We start from the raw sequence: 15,632 nt of genomic DNA, 5'->3' as shown, positions 1-15,632 counted from the left end.
GGGCCGGGGCCGGGAGCTGGGGACGCGGGCCAGGAGTTGCGGACTCCGAGGCTCGGGCCTCGCTGGCGGGTGGGAGGAGCGGCGCCGGGGCGAGGCTGGCGGAGATCCAGGGGGTCGCCCGGCTGTACCCTGCGCACCTCGGATCACCAGCTAAGGGCGCTGGTTCCCACCGAGGCTGTTCAGGCGCCGCTCGCCCGCGTCCCTGCGACAGGAGGCGCCTGCTGGGCGCGCTCCGGGCCGCGCCTCGCGGAGACGCCTGGCTCGGGCCTTGTCCCCAGTGGGCGGCTGGAGCGGGCGCGGGGTCGCAGAGCCTCCGGAACCCCGAGGAAGGGCGCCCCTGAGAGTTGCCCGAGGCCGTCCCCTCGCCGCTCGCCTCGCCCCTCCCCGGCCCCGCACCGCCCTCCACCCCGCCTCCCTCGGGTTCCTTCTGCGTCCGGCAGAGCCTGCGCGCCTCCCCCGGACGGCCACGGACTCGCAGCCTCGGTGAGGACGCTGCCTGCGTCCCGGCTGCCTGGACCTCCCCGCGTGGCTCCCGGCGAAGCCCAGCAGCCGGAGGGTGCTGGGTCCGCCTGACGCGCCCCTCCCCACGGGAAGAACGGGGCGGGGGTCCAGGAGGGACGTGAGCCGGGCTCCCCCGGCGTGTTGATGCGAACCCGCGCGAGGAAACTTGCGCAAACCAAAGGAGGGAAGAGTCAGGCAGCCCCCCAGCCCTCCAGGTAGGCCCAGGTGAAAAACAGACGCCGGCCTCGCCTCTCCCGGTGCGGATGATCCCGGCACTCCCACCCCCGCCCCTGCCGCCCCGAGTTCGGCTCCCTCAGCCCCACATCCTCTCTGCTCACCTAAGTGGACCCCAGCTGCTCAGGGAGCATGTCCCGAAGGATAGGGAAGGACAGGGGGCCTGCTTCCCCAGCCGCCCTCCAGACCCCCTGGGCTGGTAGGGGCCCGCAACCCTATGCCCCAACCCGGCCTGCTGCAGGTGAGGGGGGCACAGCAGGGTAACACAGGAGCAGGAAGGGGAGAGAGCCTGTCTAGAGCATCCACCTCATAGGCACCTTCCTTGTGTCCAGGGTGCAGATGCCAGGGCTCTGAGGCCCTGAGGTCCTGTCTGGGGCAAGGGGCCTTCCTCCATCCACTGCATCCCCTGCCTGGCTGAGTCTAGAGGCCACTGAGCAAGCAGACCCTCCACAGCCAGGCACGCTCAGGCCCTCACATGGTCACGGTGCTTATGCTCTGGGCCAGCCTGGATTGCTCATCCCTGTCTGAGATTGAGATTCACAGGGTCTTCCAGTTCCCCCTCTTTCTTTCTCTACTGATTGAGAAACAGAGTCCTTTGCTCTGGGACCTGGCCACTGCGTGTTCCCTGCAGCCTGGAACCCGGTCCGGGGCCTGGCACATTCCCTAATAAAGCTGTTTAGGTTGCTTAAAAACACGATCAACCCTATTGCTAAACACGTAGAAACTGGCCCTGCCCTGAGCCCAATCCCTTAAACTCTCATCTAAGCTCCACAGCCAGACTCCCTTGCTGCAGACGTACCTGGGTGGAGCATCCCTTGCCTCACCATCGATCCCAAGAAAGCTGAAGCTCCATGTGAAAATTTCCGGAAGAAATGTTCTGGACTGATCACCCTGGCGTTCGCTTCTTTCCTTGGAGTCCCAGCCAATTCCATCTCGGGCCTGTTTGGGGAAGTCTTTTGAGGTGACTCCCTTGCTGCCACTTTTGGGGCAACTCTGGCTTCCTCATATTTGGCCAGATAGAACAGTTCCAATTTTTTCCAGGGAAAAAATCTCAACTACAAAGACACTTTCAAGGTGCTGCATTTCCAACAGCACTCTCCGTATCCGTGTGGACGGCCCAGAGCAATGGTGCCTCCAATCCACAGAGCCCCTCCACAGGTCCCTTGCCATCTGCAGACACCCACATCTCAAGGTGAGTTCAGACACCCCCATCTCAAGGTGAGTTCAAATGTACCCTGGATTTATTTTATTTATTTATTTTTTTAGACAGTTTGACTTTTGTTGCCCAGGCTGGAGTGCAATGACACAGTCTCTTGGCTCACTGCAACCTCTGCTTCCCGGGTTCAAGTGATTCTCCTGCCTCAGCCTCCCGAGTAGCTGGGATTACAGGCACCCGCCACACGCCTGGCTAATTTTTTGTATTTTTAGGAGAAACAGCGTTTCACCATGTTAGCCAGGCTGGTTTCGAACTCCTGACCTCAGGTGATCCGCCCATCTCAGTCGCCCAAAGTGCTGGGATTACAGGCGTGAGCCACTGCGCCCAGCCCCATGGATTTGTTTTAATCAGGTGTGGTAAGGCATGCATACGTAAGAATGACTGTCGTGAAGGAAGAAGTTACAGTCATGGGTCCCTGGAAAATGGGCAGGGCACACAGGGCCACGTGAGAAGGACCAGGGATGGCCAGGAGGCCGAAAGGGGGAGAGGACTGAGTTCGGCCGCGAGCCTTTATTTTCCTTGGAAGGAGAGGGCAGGCAGGGTAGGTGTGCAGAGTGAGCTCACCATGGGACTATTTGAACAACTGTGGCAGGCTCGGGGCTGTAGGGGTGGCCCCTTCTTGTCTGGTACCTGGCTCCTGGGTGACTTAGGGCAGGAGAAATACCGGCTTGGTGAGTGACAGTGTGATAAGGGAGGGAGATAGTTGTGGACTCTGGATTGGTTGGTTTGTGTCAAAGGTGCACTGGGGCTGGGCGCAGTGGCTCACACTTGTAATCCCAGCACTTTGGAGGCCAAGGAGGGCAGATCACCTGAGGTGAGACCAGCCTGGCCAACATGGTGAAACCTCGTCTCTATTAAAACACAAAAAAATTAGCCGGGTGTGGTGGTGCACACAGGTGGTCCCAGCTATTCGGGAGGCTGAGGTGGGAGAATCGCCTGAACCCGGGAGGCAGAGGCTACAGTGAACCCAGATCACGCCACTGCACTCCAGCCTGGGTGACAGAGCGAGACTCCGTCTCAAAAAAAGAAGGGTGCACTGGAAGGGGAGTGTTTGCTGTCTCTGGGAATTAGCTAGCCCTGGAGGGGGCAGCCTCTCCAGGATCAAGGCCCCAAATGCTTGGGTGACCCTGGAGAGCAGGGACGGAGCCCTGCAAACAAAAGGTTCTTCATTCTATACACACACTCCCTGGTGCATGGTTTCAAAATGTCTTCGTGAAGTCGGGTCCAAGCCTCTATGCAGTGGAGAGGACAGCTAGGGAGGAACAGTGCCTGACGGGTGAGCTGGGGAGGAGCGGGCACTGCCAGGAGGGCACTGGGCTGCTGTGGGAAGGGGTGAGGTGAGCATCAGGTCAGGGGTGCTGTAGGTGTTCCTGGAAGGCACCCTGGGCCCCCTGGACAGTCAGTCCTCACCCACACCACACCCATCAGAGTAAAGAGGAGATCGCGTCTCCCCGTAGTGATGATCTGTTTGGGACCGCATGACGACAACCACAAGCAGAATTTGCTTTTCTCTAACAGCCAAATCAAGAGAGACTGGAGGCTTGTGCCACAATTGGGCATCTCTGAGGGTGAGATCTTGGCAGACGCTTCCTACCCTTCAAGTGTCCTGTGGGCAGCCCGCCTGGCTAGCTGGGTGTGGGAGGTTCCCCCGGTTCAGGCCCTGCATGCTGCACCTCCCCAGGCTCACTCCAGGCCTCTGGACTGTTTTCCTCAAGCAGGATTCCCAGCCTCCAAACCTGAGCTAATCTCCCTGCTGGAACGAGGGGAGGCGCCCTGGATCCTCACCCAGCCAGAAACGGGGGAGAGTGCTTCCAAGGGACCCTAGCAGAGGTGGGTGAGTGTGAACAGGGTGGCCACAGCCCCACTGCCATAGGCCAGGCCACAACTTGGAGTGGGCCTGGGAGCTCAGAAGGTTCAGAGAACTAGGAGCCAGGAGTCTCCAAGAGCCACAGCGCCCACCTCACGGAGGGCCGGGGCAGACAGCTGGCCCCACCTGGGCACCATGCCATACAGAGACCCACGAGTGCCAGAGCAGCCATGGGACTGGGGTTTTGGGAACAGCGGTGGTGGCTGCTGTGCACACACAGAGGAGGACTGGCACGGAGGCCCTGGAGATGGAGGCTCTGCTGTGCGTTGGGGATGGCCATGCAGACATCACACCAGGGATGTCCGGGAGAGGGAGCCTCAGGAAGCAGTGCCACACGGGCTGGTTATGAGTCAACAGTGACGGTTCTGGCTTGAGGACCCGGTGACATGGGCTGGCAGAGGGTATCTACTGCCGTGACCTTGGAGGGTCTTCTCTGTGCCTGCTGTGCAGGGCACCAGGGGTCCTGAGGGGAGACGGTCGGTCAGGGAGGAGCAGCCTGAATGCCAGCGATTGGCTTTGCCCTGGTGCAGGGACTGTGGTCATTCCAGGTGAGGGTGAGGAGAGGTGAGGCCAGGCGAGGCTGGGTTTCCAGGCCCTTCCGCAGCACACGGCCGTTTGAAGTGCATCTCAGGAGGCAAGGGATCCTTCCCTGGGTTCAAGCAGGAGAAACCTGGGGTTCGATTCGCAGCTGCTAGGACCTCCATGTTGTCATGTTGGTCATTCGGGGCCTGTTGTTGAACGGGTTCAGCTGCATTGCTGGTGGGGGCTGCACCATGGAGGAGAGGGGGAGCTGTCAGTCAACCACCATTGTAGACTCTGGGGCGCCCGACGGGCGACAGAGATGGTGTGGTGAGAGGTTGGTGGGACTGCTGAGGTGCCCAGGACCAGAGGGGCTCAGCACAGAGGGGTCCAGGCCGGGTCTGTCCCCCCGGGACAGAGATGCAGTTTGGGTCTAGGTGGGGGTCTGTCCATCAGCCTTGAGCTTGTCTTGGGGATGGCTGAGATTTGACTGTTGTTTCTTTGCAGTCTTGGGATTTGGGAGTAGATTTTGAATTTGAGCAGGTCTAGAGACAAGAAGTTTTCAAGAGTTTCAGAAAAAGGAGTCAGCCAGGCATGGTGGCTCGTGCGTATAATCCCAGCACTTTGGGAGGCCAAAGAGGGCAAATGGCTTGAGCTCACGAGTTCTAGATCAGACAGGGCAGCATGGCAAGACCCTGTCTCTACAAAAAATACAAAAATTAGCCAGGCGTGATGGCGGGCGCCTGTAGTCCCAGCTACTCAGGAGGCCGAGGCAGGAGAATCACTTGAACCTGGGAAGCGGAGGTTGCAGTGAGCCAAGATCACGACACTGCACTCCAGCCTGGGTGATGGAACCAGACCTTGCCTCAAAAAAAAAAAAAAAAGAAAGAAAGAAAGAAAGAAAGAAAAGAAAGAAAAGAAAGAAAAGAAAGAAAAGAAAGAAAACAAAGGAGCCCGGAGGCCACGGCTAGAGCCCACGGCAGAAACCCTCAGCCAGTAGCTCAGACCTCAAGGCGGGTTGTGAGGACTGTAGCCCTGGCTAGGGGAGTGGAGCCCATGGAGGGCCGGCCATTCTCAGTGGAAGTTAGAGGGAGGAGAAGGGGACGTCCTGGTGTGATGGACAAGAGGAGGGTGTCCTAGAGGAGGGAGGGTGGCCAGCCGTCGGGACTGGACCTGAGTCTTGACTCATCATTGAGGCCCAGATTGTTTCACAGAAGGGGAGCCTGCTCACCAGCTCTCCCCAGCTCACAAAGACCCATGAACGCGGAGGGGCCCTGGAGCTGCCGGACGTGCCGGCTTGTTGCTGGGCCATGTCGATGCAGGCGACGGCCGGGGCACAGGGCTTTTGAGGCCCAACCGTGTCTTGCCTCCTTGGGGTGGACTCAGAACAGACAGAGCTCCAGAGCTTAGAGCCTGGCAGGTGAGCAGCGCTGGGTGTGCCTGGTGGGGCCTCTCTGGCAGCTGCCGACAGGCTGGTCCTGAACTCCTGGCCACAGCTCTCGCTACCTCCACTTCAGCGGCAGGTGCAGCTGTCAGGTGTCTCACGGCGAGTGAAGGTTGTCCTCAGGCCTCGGGGCCCCGGTGTCCTCATCTGGTGCCCTCCTGATCTTCCTCACCAGTGTCCTTTCAGACCTGTGACCTCTTGGTCACTTTTATGTGGCCTGCGGGGTGAATGATGGTTCTCCCTCACAGGCCTGTCTCCAGCTGAGCACCTCTGAGCTCCCCTAGACTCCTGGGGGGCAGGGCCAGATCCTCCCATGACCTCGAGTCCTCCAGGGACCAGTGCCCCACAGGTCCAGCCTGCACGGGGACAGGCAGAGCCAGAGAGTGGCCACAGGCCTGCTGCAGCAAGAAGGCCACCGTGCCTGTCCTTCCCAGGCTGGCGGTATCTGCCTGTGTCCCTGTGCTTATGGCTGCTGGTGTGAACACAGATACTGGCCCCCTGTAGCAGGCCCCAAGGACTCCGTGGGCCCTACCTGTGCTCCTGTGCTTCTTGTGGCTGGGGCAGCAGCAGGCCGTGAGGAGCTCTTCCTTCATACGAGGGTTTCAGACCATGCTGGGTGTGCCAGGACGCCTTCGTGGGCAGTGGGTGGCAGGGCCACTCCGTCCTGGCAAGCCTGCCCCTGCGCACTTGCGCGGTGGGTGCATACAGGTGGCCGGTGCTCCCTTCCTTGAGAATGGAGGCCTTTTGGCGGGAGACACCCAAGGGAATGGGCAGCACCTTGACAGGTTTGCTTCACTGCCCTTGGCTCCTGCCTTGCCTGAGTCTGTGTGTCCCTCAAGAGGAGCCGGTCTGAAGGGTACAGAGGGACCAAGGGATGTCCCCCCAGGGTACAGATGGTCCAGGAGGATGCTTTGCGGCTTCTCAGTGGGAATTGCCCCAGGGAGGCTGATCTGCCCAATGCCAGGTGCCCAGGGATGGAGGATCCAAGCCTAAGCCACCTCCAGGCCTGTCAGGGCAACCTCCTCGGCTCCGGCAGCACAATCTCTCTGGTTCACTGCAGTAACTCTGGGTCCAGAACAGCCCTGACATGTCACAGCCCCTCCCCGTGCAAAAGCTGGTCTCTCAGCTCGTCCTCACAAGCACCTGTGAGGCAGGAGATGCCCTTCTTTGCAGGTGAGACACGGAGGCACACAGGTCAGGCTGCTAAGGGTGCCACCAGGGTCTCCCCCACGCCCACAGAACCTCCTTCTGCCTTCCACAGCAGCTGTGTGTGGGAGGAGGACAGTTGTGGGTGACTGCAGGCCAAGTGTGACGCTGAGCAGGAGAGGAGCACGGGTAAAAGGAGCTTGTGTCCCACAGGCTGGGGGATTTCTTTTTCTAATGCAATGTGATCTCCCCCTACCCCCTGCCAATCCCCCTTAGGCTGCTGGTGAAGAAGTGTGAGTAACTAGACTCCTCAGTTAGTGACAGGCTTTTTTCCCCAAGCCAGACGATGGGGACTTCACAAAGAAGTTTGGATCTTAGGTCATAAAGTGAGTCCCTTGCTTAGTGCTCTGCAGGATGTGGTTTGGTTTCTGGATCTGAGTTCTAACTGCCAATCTCAGGCCACTGGCGGTAGTGGGAGGCTGCTGTGGGTCCAACCTGGGGGCCTGGCCACCCATACAGTGTCAGATTAGAGCCAAAGACCACAGAGCTGGGTGGAGGGCGCTGCTGTCCTTGTGGGAGCCTATGACATTTTGCCCGTTATGTAGAAATCCAAGCTAACTGGCCCGAGTTGCTGCCAGGTTGAAGTGTCCACTCCAAGACATCTTGGGCAGAAGCTTGCAGATTTGCCCCTCAATTTAACTCGGGGGACAAGGGCTATGCTGACCCCCCGCCAATAGTGGCCTGGGGCAGGGAGTAGGAGAAGCGGCAGGCCCTGTGGGGAGGGCTGCAGGAGAGGAGGGTCCAGAAGTGGGGCCAGGCACCAGTTCACCCACCCCAGCGCCCCTTTAGTCAGGACCTGCAGTGTCCAGCATGGTGGGCGCAAGCCCCACGTGCCATCAGACACCTGGAATGTGCCCTGTCCAAATCGACATGTGCCACAAATGAAAACACTTGATTTCAAAGCCTCAGTATGAAAAATCAAATAAAATATCTCGCTGATGATTTTTTATATTGATTACATTTGGAATTATATTTTGGATTTAAGGTAAATAAAATGTATTACTGTATTTAATTTTACCTATTTTTACATTTTATTTTATTTTAATTAATTAATTTATTTATTTTGAGGCAGAGTCTCACTCTGTCAGCCAGGCTGGTGTGATCTCAGCTCACTGCAACCTCCACCTCCCAGGTTCAACTGGTTCTTGTGCCTCAGCCTCCTGAGTAGCTGGGATTACAGGTGTGCACCATCACGCCTGGCTAATTTTTGTATTTTTAGTAGACAGGGTTTTGCCATTTTGGCCAGGCTGCTCTTGAACTCCTGGCCTCAAGCTATCCACCTACCTCAGCCTCCCAAAGTGCTGGGATTACAGGCATCAGCCACCATGCCCAGCCTCCTTTTATTTAAAAAGTAGCTCAGAGATAGCGATTTTAGGTGAAGGATTTGGGCTGTGGCCTCTGTGCCCAAAACTTCTGTCTTCAGTTAGATCCTTTCATTTCTACAAAGCAGACACCACAGCCTCACATCATTTGATCATTTCATCTTTCCTTCTTTTTTTTTTTTTTTGAGACGGAGTCTCGCTCTGTCGCCCAGGCTGGAGTATAGTGGCATGATCTCAGCTCACTGCAAGCTCTGCCTCCCGGGTTCACGCCATTCTCCTGCGTCAGCCTCCCAAGTAGCTGGGACTACAGGCGCCCGCCACTTCACCCGGCTAATTTTTTGTATTATTAGTAGAGATGGGGTTTCACCATGTTAGCCAGGATGGTCTCAATCTCCTGACCTCATGATCCGCCCGCCTCGGCCTCCCAAAGTGCTGGGATTACAGGCATGAGCCACTGCGCCTGGCCGATTTTTTTTTTTAAGAGACAAAGTCTCAATATGTTGCCTGTAGTGATAGATAATAATTGTACATATTTATGGAGCACGTGATATTTTGACATTTACACATGCACGTAGCCAGGCTGGTCTCAAACTCCATGCCTTAAGGGATTCTCCTGTCTCAGCCTCCAAAAATGTTGGAATTACAGGCGTGAGCCACAGAGTCTGGCCATTAATGTTTTTTAGAGGCTTAATGTGTTTCCTGGGTACTTGAGATACAGTGGCAAATGAGAGTGTTGGGAGATGATGAGTTTGATTTAAAATGCATTTCGAGACATACAAATAAAGACGTCCTGTAGAGAGCTGGATACATAGATAGGAAATTTAGGAGATGTGGACTAAAGGTTAGATGCCACCAACATCTATAGAAGATAATTTAGCCATGGAAGTGTATGAAATTGTCCAGTGGGTATGTCAAATGAAGAGACAGATGGCTTTAGGACAGAAAGAAATATTAATCTTTTTTTTTTTTTTTTTTTTGAGACAGTCTCGCTCTGTCACCCAGGCTGGAGTGCAATGGCACAGTCTTGGCTCACTGCAACCTCCGCTTCCTGGGTTCAAGTGATTCTCCTGCCTCAGCCTCCCAAGTAGCTGGACTATAGGTGTGTGCCACCAAGCCCGGCTAATTTTTGTATTTTTAGTAGAGATGGGGTTTTACCATGTTGGCCAGGATGGTCTCTATCTCCTGACCTCAAGTGATCCGCCCACCTCGGCCTCCCAAAGTGCTGGGATTACAGGCATGAGCCACCGCGCCCGGCCAGCAATATGAATCTTTAAGGAATGGGCAAAGGAAAAGATGGAGTAGTGGAGAGGTAGAAGGAAAACCCAGAGTGCAGTGTCATGAAAATATGGGGAAGGGACGATTAAGAGGAAAGCACAGTCGAGTGCTCAGAGGGCAAGAATGACAAGAAGAGTCCGCTGTTTTCAGCATAAGGCGGTCAGCTGGTGACTTGGTGAGGATGATTTTAATGGAGTAATGGGGTTAAAAATCCAACTGCAGTGTTTTGAAGAGTGAACGAGAGGCAAGGGAAGTAGAGACCATGACAGCCCTTTCAGAAAGTTTGGCAGTGGTGGGGAGTACATAATCACTGGGGGAAAACAGAAGGAAAGACACATTTTTAAAAGAAGTCAGAATTGGTATTAGAATAAGAAAATAAACCGCAGAGACAAGCATAAGGTTCGGGGAAGCGGCCAATAGTTAGGAGAAGTGCGTGATGTGAGAATGCCCCCCAGTTGATCGATGGATATGTAATAATTGTACATATACATGGGGTACATGTGGTATTTTGATATTTACACATGAATACAATGTGCAGTGATCAAATGGGGGTGATTATGATACCCATCACCTCAAACATTTATCATTTATTTGTGTTGGAAACATTTCAAATCTATCTATTTTTAAATATGCAATAAATTATCACAACTATCATCACCCTAGTGTGCTATCAAACACTGGAATATATTTCTCCTATCTAACTTTATGTTTGTACCCATTAATCAACATATATTCATCTCCCACCCCATCCTTCCCAGCCAGGACACTAGTCTGGGCAAAGATTTTTTCGGTAAGATCTCAAAAGCACAGGCAACAAAGCTAAAATAGGTAAGTGGGATTACATCACGCTAAAAACCTGCACAGCCAAGGAAACAACAGAGACAACCATCATTCTACTCTCTACCTACATTAGACCAACTTTTTTTTTTTTTTTTTTTGAGATGGAGTCTTGCTCTGTCACCCAGGCTGGAGTGCAGTGGCGTGATCTTGGCTCATTGCAACCTCTGCCTCCTGGGTTCAAGCGATTCTCCTGCCTCAGCCTCCGGAGTAGCTGGGATTACAGGCACAGGTCACTATGCCCAGCTAATTTTTTATATTTTTGGTAGAGACAGGGTTTCACCATGTTGGCCAGGCTGGTCTCAAACTCCTGACCTCAAGTGATCTGCCTGCCTCAGCCTCCCAAAGTGCTGGGATTACAGGCGTGAGCCACCATGCCTGGCCAAGATCAACTTTATTAACTCCCATATATGAGTGAGAATGTACAGTATTTGTCTTCTGTACCTGGCTTATTTCACTTAACATAATGACCTCCAGTTCTATCCATGTTGCTACAAATGACAGGTTTTTCGTTGTTGTTCAGACGGAGTTTTCCTCTTGTTGCCCAGGCTGGAGTGCAATGCTGCGATCTCGGCTCACTGCAAGCTCCGCCTCCCAGATTCAAGCAATTCTCCTGCCTCAGCCTCCTGAGTAGCTGGAATTACAGGCATGCACCACCATGCCCGGCTAATTTTGTATTTTTACTAGAGATGGGGTTTCTCCATGTTGAGGCTGGTCTCAAACTGCTGACCTCAGGTGATCCGCCTGCCTCAGCCTCCCAAAGTGCTGGGATTACAGGCGTGAACCATTGCGCCTGGCCTAGGATTTCCTCTTAGGATGAATAGTACTCCACTGTGTAAGTGTACCTCATTTTCTTTATCCATTCACATGCTGATGGACACTTAGGTTGATTCCTATCTTGGCTATTGTGAATAGTACCGCAGTAAACATGAGCATAAAGATATCTCTTTGATATACTGACTTCCTTTCTTTTGGAAATATACCCAGCAGTGGGATTGCTGGATCATATGGTAGGTCTATTTTTTAGCTTTTCAAGAAAACTCCAATGTTTTCCACAGTGGCTGTATAGTTTACATTCCCACCAGCAGAGTACTTGCTTTCTCCACATCCTCACCAGCATCTGTTGTCTTTTTGTTAATAATCATTTTAACCGGAGATGATATCTCATTGTGGTTTTGATTTGCATTTCTCTGATGATTAGTGATGTTGACCCTTTTTTCATATGCCTGTTGGCTTTTTTTTTTTTTTCGAGACAGAGTCTCTGTCACCCAGGCTGGAATGCAGTGTGCAATCTCAGCTCAGTGCAACCTCTGCCACCCGGGTTCAAGCAATTCTTGGGCCTCAGCCTCCCAAGCAGCTGGGACTACAAGCACAAGCTACCATGCCCAGCTAATTTTTGTATTTTTAGTAGAGACAGAGTTTCACCATGTTGGCCAGACTAGTCTGGAACTCCTGGCCACAGTGATCCACCTGCCTCAGCCTCCCAAAGTGCTGGAATTAACAGGCATGAGCCACTGCACCTGGCCCCTGTTGGCCATTTGTACATCTTTTGTAAAATGTCTATTCAGATCACTTGCCCATTTTAAAATCAGATTATTACTATTACTTTTTTGCTACTGAGTTGTGTGAGTTCCTTATATATTCTCGTTATTCTTTTGATTTTTTTTTTTTTGAGATGGAGTCTCACTCTGTTGCCCAGGCTGGAGAGCAGTGGCGCCATCTCGGCTCACTGCAAGCTCCGCCTCCCGGGTTCATGCCATTCTCCTGCCTCAGCCTCCCAAATAGCTGGGACTACAGGTGCTTGCCACCGCGCCTGGCTAATTTTTTTGCATTTTCAGTAGAGACGGGGGTTTCACCGTGTTAGCCAGGATGGTCTCGATCTCCTGACCTCGTGATCCGCCCATCTCGGCCTCCCAAAGTGCTGGGATTACAGGCGTGAGCCACCACGCCCAGCCTATTCTCTCTCTCTCCTTTTTTTTTTTTTTTTTTTAGGCAAACCCATTTCTGCAGGATATTCTGGTCATTAATCCCTTGTCAGATGGATAGTTAGTGAAAAATTTCTCCCACTCTGTAGGTTGTCTCTGTTGTTTCCTTGGCTGTGCAGGTTTTTAGCGTGATGTAATCCCACTTACCTATTTTAGCTTTGTTGCCTGTGCTTTTGAGATCTTACCGAAAAAATCTTTGCCCAGACCAGTGTCCTGAATCATTTCCCCAATGTTTTCTTCTAGTAGTTTCATACTTTCAGGTTTTACATTTATGTCTTTAATCTTTAATCTATTTTGATTTTTTGTATATGGTGAGATAGTTTTTTTGTTATTGTTTTCATTTGTTTGTTTGTTTTAGAGTCTCACTCTTTCGCCCAGGCTGGAGTGAAGTGGCATGATCTCAGCTCACTGCAACCTCCACTCCCTGCTCCACTCCCGGGTTCAAGCAATTCTCCTGCCTTAGCCTCCCAAGTAGCTGGGATTACAGGTGCACGCCACCACACCTAGCTAATTTTTGTATTTTTAGTAGAGACAGGTTTTGCCATGTTGGCCAGGCTGGTCTCAAACTCCTGACCTCAAATGATTCGCCCACCTCGGCCTCCCAAAGTGCTGAGATTACAGGTGTGAGCCACTGCACCCAGACAAGATAGGGTTGTAGTTTCATTTTTCTGCATGTCCTCAAAATGTATTTCCAGTTTTCTCAGCACCATTCACTGCTCTTTCCCCAGTGAATGTTCTTGGCACCTTTGTTGAAAATCAGTAGACTAAATATATGGACTTATTTCTGGGTTCTCTATTTTATTCTATTGGTCTATGTGTCTGTTTTTATATCAGTAACATGCTGGGTTTTGTTTTTTGAGACAGGGTCTCACTGTGTTCCCCAGGCTGGAGTGCAGTGGCATGACTTTGGCTCACTGCAAACTCTGCCCCCGGATTCAAGACATCCTCCCAAGTAGCTGGGATTACAGGTGTGCACCACGCCAGCCTGATTTTTGTATTTATAGTAGAGGTGGGGTTTTGCTATGTTGGCCAGGCTGGTCTCGAACTCCTGGCCTCATGTGAGCTGCCCACCTTGGCCTCCCAAAGTTCCAGGATTATAGGTATGAGCCACTGTGCATGGCCCATGCTGTTTTGATTATTACAGTTTTGTACTATATTTTGAAGTAGTGTGATGCCTTCAGCTTTGTTCTTTTTGCTCAGGATTGATTTAGGCTGTTCAGTGTCTTCTGTCATTGTATATGAATTTCAGGATTTTTTTCCCTATTGCTGTGAAGAATGGCATTGGTATTTTGATGGGGATTGCATTTAATCTGTAAATTGCTTTTGGTAGTATTGTCATTTTCACCAAATTAATTATTCCAATCCATGAACATGAGATGACTTTCCATTTTGTGTGTGACCTATTCAGTTTCTTTCATCAGTATTTTATAATTTTCCTTGCAGAGCTCTTTAACCTCATTTTTTTTTTTTTTTTTTTTTTTTTTTAAGACAGAGTCTCACTCTGTCATCCAGGCTGGAGTGCAATGGTGCCATCTCGGCTCATTGCAACCTCCAACGCCCAGGTTCAAGCGATTCTCCTGCCTCAGCCTCCTGAGTAGCTGGGACTACAGGTGTGTGCCACCAGGCCCGGCTAATTTTTTGTATTTTTAGTAGAGATGGGGTTTCACCGTATTAGCCAGGATGGTCTCAATCTCCTGACTTCGTGATCCACCATCTCGGCCTCCCAGAGTACTGGGATTACAGGCATGAGCCACCGCGCCCGGCCTCATTGGTTAAATTTATTCCTAGGTTTGTTTTTTGGTTTTGGTAGCTATTGTAAATGGAATTGCTTTCCTGGTTTCTTTTTTTGGTAGTTCGCGGTTGGTATGTAGAAATGTTACTGGTTTTTGTATGTTAATTTTGTATCCTGCAACTTTACTGAATTTGTTTGTTCTAAGAATGTTTTGATAAAGCTTTTAGGGTTTTCTATATATAAGATCATGTTGAATGCAAACAGGGACAATTTGGCTTCCTCATTTGGAAGGAAGTATTTGGATGCCCTTTATGTCTTTCTCTTAACCAGGTTGCTCTGGCTAGACCTTCTGCAGTGCAGCTTTGAGAAGGCTGAGGTGTTGGGTCTGGGGCACGGTAGACAGATCCATGTAACAGGAAGAAAGAAAGTGGCAGCCCAGGTCCATGCCTGAGTCTCCTGGTGAGACACGGAATCCTCCCAGCAGACTGGAGTGACCAGAAATGCCCCGAAAGAGGGTGGCACTGCCTTTGCTTCCAGTCTGCAGTCTGCACCTGGCTGAGCTTACTGTCGGCATCTCTCCCTCCGTCTCAGCCTTTGCTTCCAGGCTGCAGTCTGCACCTGGCTGAGCGTACTGTGGGCGTCTCTCCCACCCTGTCTCAGCCTTTGCTTCCAGTCTGCAGTCTGCAACTGGCTGAGCTTACTGTCGGCGTCTCTCCCACCGTCTCAGCCTTTGCTTCCAGTCTGCAGTCTGCACCTGGCTGAGCGTACTGTCCGTGTCTCTCCCACCTTGTCTCAGGCGCTGCACAATAGAGGTTCAGAAGCTGATTGGACCTGAGCTGGGACCGGGACCGAGAACAAAAAGAGACAGAAACTTGTGAACGTGACCCAGCAATAAGGGGTTGGGGAAGGTGAGTAGGGACTCCAGGTTCTGTGAACGGGGTCCACAGAGTAAATGGATTGTGTCCAAGATGAGTTAGAATGTCTTGAGATGGGGCTGGGCACGTTGGCTCACGCCTGTAATCTCAGCACTTTGGGAGGCCGAGGTGGGCGGATCATGAGGTCAGGAGATCAAGACCTTCCTGGCTAACATGGTGAAACCCCGTCTCCACTAAAAATACAAAAAATTAGCCAGGCATGGTGGTAGGCGCCTGTAGTCCCAGCTACTCGGGAGGCTGAGGCAGGAGAATCGCTTGAACCCGGGAAGCGGAGCTTGCAGTGAGTTGAGATCGTGTCACAGCAGTCCAGCCTGGGCGACGGAGCGAGACTCCGTCTCAAAAAAAAAAAAATGTCTTGAGATGAACCTATCCTGGATGCTTTGGAAATAGCTAGGGAGAGCAACAGAAGCTACAAGTGAGTCTGGTTATGACACAGGACTCTTTCGGTGCCACTTTGCCAGCAGGAGACCTCCACGGCCGGCAACGCCCCTGCCCAGGGCCTCACAGCTCCAGGCTGCTGGAGGTACCTGCCCACTCAACCCGGTGGGCTGTGCGTGGC

At 52.6% G+C, this 15,632-nt stretch overlaps 1 long non-coding RNA gene across 3 annotated transcripts; it reads left to right on the top strand.

The window, feature by feature from the left end:
* The first annotated feature begins 15 nt into the window (after positions 1 to 15).
* LOC129486968 (uncharacterized) lies at positions 16 to 15,597 on the top strand. 3 transcript variants are annotated; one of them, XR_010121988.1, is made up of 4 exons: positions 725 to 1,927; positions 3,470 to 3,781; positions 14,935 to 15,046; positions 15,538 to 15,597. It is a non-coding gene; the product is annotated as an uncharacterized lncRNA (long non-coding RNA). The 3 variants fall into 3 exon arrangements; XR_010121987.1 differs by having other exon boundaries at positions 15,535 to 15,589; XR_010121986.1 differs by lacking the exons at positions 14,935 to 15,046; positions 15,538 to 15,597 and adding an exon at positions 16 to 716 and having other exon boundaries at positions 1,502 to 1,927; positions 3,470 to 5,287.
* Positions 15,598 to 15,632: the final 35 nt, after the last annotated feature.

This window comes from Symphalangus syndactylus, chromosome 7 (assembly GCF_028878055.3).
Source record: "Symphalangus syndactylus isolate Jambi chromosome 7, NHGRI_mSymSyn1-v2.1_pri, whole genome shotgun sequence".
Taxonomy (NCBI): Eukaryota; Metazoa; Chordata; class Mammalia; order Primates; family Hylobatidae; genus Symphalangus; species Symphalangus syndactylus.
The sequence above is the reverse complement of the archived record's forward strand: the minus strand, read 5'-3'. Positions and strand labels throughout refer to the sequence as shown.